The following is a 4,797-nucleotide window of genomic DNA, read 5'->3' as shown; positions in this document are numbered from 1 at the left end:
ACTCCACTAACGACTGTTACGACCTTAAGAATGTGATAGAAAAGCTGGCTAGAGAAGGTCGGCTTGATAGATATCTCATAGAAAGGTCAGACGGTCACGGAAAGAGAAAGCGAGATGATATGGACAGAAGAGACCCACCACCGCAGACCCCAGAAAGACATATCCATATGATCTCAGGGGGATTTGCGGGAGGGGGACTCACCAAATCCTCTCGCAAAAGACATCTCAAAAGAGTCTACCAGGTCGGGGAAGAGTCACCCGACCTTCCTACCATTTCATTCACAAAAGAAGATGGGCAAGGAATAATCCCTGGACACGATGATCCAGTGGTAATAACTATGATCCTAGCAAATGCCCATCTCCACAGAACCCTAGTAGACCAAGGAAGCTCGGCGGACATTCTCTTCAAGCATGCTTTCGACAAGCTAGGGTTAGATGAGAAAGAATTAAGAGCCTACCCCGACACCCTATATGGATTAGGGGACACGCCGATAAAACCACTGGGATTTTTACCCCTTCACACTACTTTTGGAAAAGGGGAAAAATCAAAAACTCTGAGTATAGACTTCATATTCATCGATGTGGGGTCAGCATATAATGCCTTAATCGGCAGAACTACCCTAAATCGGCTCGGAGCAGTGGTATCTACCCCTCACCTCTGCATGAAATTCCCGACCTCAGCGGGAATAGCAACGGTAAGGGGAGATCAAAAGCTAGCAAGGAAGTGCTACAATGAAAGCCTAAACCTAAGGGGAAAGGGCAAAGAAGTCAACACAATAGAGCTCGGCGGTGCAAAGGCCAGAGAAGAGCTGCGACCACAACCGGGAGGAAAAACCGAGGAGATACAGGTTGGTGAAGAGGAAGGAAAAAACACTCATATAGGAACCAACCTAGGGGAAACTCTAAAACAAGGGTTGACTAAGCTCCTAAGAGATAATTCCGACCTCTTCGCCTGGAAGGCCTCCGACATGCCTGGGGTTGACCCCGAGCTCATGTCCCACAAGCTCTCGGTTTATCCAGGATCCCGACCTGTACAACAAAGAAGACGCAAGCTCGGCCCAGAACGAGCCCTAATAGTAGAAGAGCAAGTACAGGCGCTCCTGGAAGCCGGCTTTATTAGAGAGGTCAAGTACCCAACATGGCTAGCCAATGTAGTGCTAGTCAAAAAACAGAATGGTAAATGGAGAATGTGTGTCGACTATACCGACCTAAATAAGGCATGTCCTAAGGACCCTTATCCCCTGCCAAGTATTGATACCCTAGTAGACTCCAGCTCGGGGTACCAATACTTGTCATTCATGGACGCCTACTCGGGATATAATCAAATCCCGATGTATGAGCCCGACCAGGAGAAAACATCATTCATCACGCCCCGAGCTAACTATTGCTACGTGGTCATGCCATTCGGATTAAAGAATGCAGGAGCCACATATCAAAGGTTGATGAATAAAGTGTTTTCCTCTCACCTGGGGACTTTAATGGAAGTATACGTCGATGACATGCTAGTAAAAACCAAGGAAGAAGCCGACCTCTTATCCGATCTCTCACAAGTCTTCGACACCATAAGGCTGCATGGGATGAGACTAAATCCGGCAAAATGCGCCTTCGCGGTAGAAGCAGGAAAATTTATAGGATTTATGCTAACACAAAGAGGGATTGAGGTCAATCCCGATAAATGTAGAGCCATCCTAGAAATGAAAAGTCCGACTTGTTTGAGAGAAGTCCAGCAGCTCAATGGCCGACTTGCAGCCCTCTCCATATTCTTGGCAGGATCGGCGCTAAAATCCCTTCCATTATTCTCCTTATTAAGAAAGGGATGCCAATTCGAATGGACTCCGGAATGCGAGGAGGCGTTCCAAGAGTTCAAAAAGTTTCTAAGCCAACCTCCTATCTTAACCCGACCAGTACCAGGGAAAGACCTCGTTTTGTACTTATCCGTAGCAAACAGGGCTGTCTCGTCAGCCCTGATAAAAGAAGACGAGGTCGGACAGCACCCGGTCTATTTCATCAGTAAGGTCCTACAAGGACCTGAACTAAGGTACCACAAACTTGAAAAGTTTGCCTACTCCCTAGTAATAGCCTCACGAAGGCTACGACCTTACTTTCAGGCTCACACAATAAGAGTCCGCACAAACCAACCCATGAAGCAAATCCTCCAAAAGACGGATGTTGCAGGGAGAATGGTTCAATGGGCAATAGAGCTCTCCGAATTCGATCTAAGATATGAAACTCGGACAGCAATTAAAGCTCAATGCCTCGCCGACTTCATAGCAGAATACGCAGGGGACCAAGAGGAAAAGCCGACTACATGGGAACTCTATGTAGACGGATCCTCCAACAAAACGGGGAGCGGCGTAGGCATAATATTGGTAGATGAAAGAGGAACCCAGATTGAGGTTTCTCTAAAATTTGAATTCCCAGCCTCAAATAATCAGGCAGAATATGAAGCCTTGATTGCTGGGCTAAAATTAGCAGAAGAAGTCGGTGCTACAAAAGTGATGATATACAGCGACTCACAGGTGGTGACCTCCCAAATAAGCGGAGAATATCAGGCAAAGGACCCTAATATGAAGAGGTACTTGGAAAAAATTTTGGAGCACCTTGGGCGCTTTGCAGAAACCGAGGTAAACACACATAACTCGGGATCTGAACAGCAGAGCAGATGCCCTATCCAAGTTAGCAAGCACCAAACCAGGAGGGAACAATAGAAGCCTGATTCAAGAAACCCTCCAGGAACCCTCAGTAACAAAAGATAAGCAAGAGATACTTGAAGTAGTCGGTTTGAACCTCGGATGGATGAATCCCTTAGTCGAATATCTGAAATTCGACATCCTCCCTAAGGAGGAAAAGGAAGCCAAAAGAATCCGAAGGGAAGCACAACATTACACTTTGGTGAGAAATGTCCTTTACCGAAGAGGGATATCGACACCATTGTTAAAATGCGTACCGACCTCAAGAACCACCGAGGTGTTGGAGGAAGTACATAGTGGGATCTGCGGCAATCATCTCGGAGCAAGGTCACTAGCCAGAAAAGTAATCCGAGCTGGATTCTACTGGCCGACCTTGCAAAAAGATGCCACAGAATTTGTGAAAAAATGTCAACCGTGTCAGATGCATGCAAATTTCCACGTGGCTCCACCAGAAGAGCTCATTAGTATCACTTCTCCATGGCCTTTTGCAAAATGGGGAATGGATTTGTTAGGTCCTTTTCCCCAAGCGCCAGGACAAGTCAAATACTTGATCGTGGGAATAGATTACTTCACAAAGTGGATAGAAGCAGAACCATTAGCTACTATCACCGCTCAAAGAAGTCGGAGATTCCTCTACAAAAATATCATCACAAGATATGGGATACCTTACTCCATCACTACGGATAATGGAACCCAATTCACCGATGCTACCTTCAGAAGCTTAGTAGCCAGTATGAAAATCAAACATCAGTTTACCTCGGTGGAGCACCCACAAGCCAATGGGCAAGCCGAGGCAGCTAACAAAGTCATACTGGCAGGACTAAAGAAGAGATTGCAAGAAGCAAAAGGAGCTTGGGCTGAAGAGCTCCCTCAAGTGTTATGGGCCTACAGGACAACACCCCAATCCGCCACGGGAGAAACACCTTTCCGACTAGTCTATGGTGTAGAAGCCATGATTCTAATAGAAATCAATGAGCAAAGCCCAAGGGTAATTCTCCATGACGAGGTCGAAAATGTACGGGGACACAAAGAGGAGCTCGACTTGCTCCCCGAAGTCCGAGAAGATGCCCAGATAAGAGAAGCTGCGTTGAAGCAAAGGATGACTACAAGGTACAACAAAAAAGTCATTCGAAGAACATTTGCTCCAGATGATTTGGTCTTAATCAGAAACGACATCGGAGTCAACAAATCGGGAGAAGGAAAGCTCGCCGCAAATTGGAAGGGACCATACAAAGTCAATGAAGTTTTAGGAAAAGGTTATTATAAAGTAACCGACCTGAACGGCACTGAGTTACCAAGGTCGTGGCATGCTTGTAACATGAAAAGGTACTACAGTTAAAAGCGAACTCTACTCCCAGATGTACTCTTTTCCCAACTTCATGATTTTTTCCCAAAAGGGTTTTTTCTGGAGAAGGGTTTTTAACGAGGCATCATAGTAGAGACTAAGGGAAAAATAGGCTATCAAGACCCTTAGTAGCAAAAGAAGGTACCTCCCCAATTAATAAAGATCTTTTTCATTTATAATATCTCTTATAATGTCCTTCTTTATTTTTCTAAGTCTTTCTACGAAATGCGCCGACTTAAGCTCGACAAAACGTGAAAATCCCATGAACCGACCTAGATGGTCGTCAGGATAAAACGACGAGGTACAAGTCGGTGTAAAGAGGTTATATGAGTCGATCGTAAAAACTCGGAAACAAATCCGACTCACAAGTCAGAACAGTATTCCGAGTACGAAAGCTCGGAAATACACCGATCCCTAAATCAGAGCGTAGAACCGAGTAGAAGAAAAACACATCGCAAAAATAACCTAAGTCATAGGAACTCGCTAAAACAAAAGTTGAGTATGAGGAATAACGAAAAGAGATATGAAAACCTAGGAAGAAGTTTAAAGGATGTCCTAAAAAATCCTTAAACGAAAAACTCCGAAAAACAAACAAGCCGAAAAGAAAGGTTTTCAAGAAAAAGCCAAGGGGAATTCGGAAAAATAGAAAAGCATGCACACACAAGGTAACTTAAACCCTTATCCAAAAAAGGGTATTTATTTTGTTAATCTAAACCCTTATTCAAAAAGGGCACTCACCAAAATATTTTGTTAACGGCCTTA

The sequence above is a fragment of the Arachis stenosperma genome, chromosome 6 (genome assembly GCF_014773155.1).
Source record: "Arachis stenosperma cultivar V10309 chromosome 6, arast.V10309.gnm1.PFL2, whole genome shotgun sequence".
NCBI classification, from domain to species: Eukaryota; Viridiplantae; Streptophyta; class Magnoliopsida; order Fabales; family Fabaceae; genus Arachis; species Arachis stenosperma.
This window is presented reverse-complemented; position numbering follows the sequence as displayed.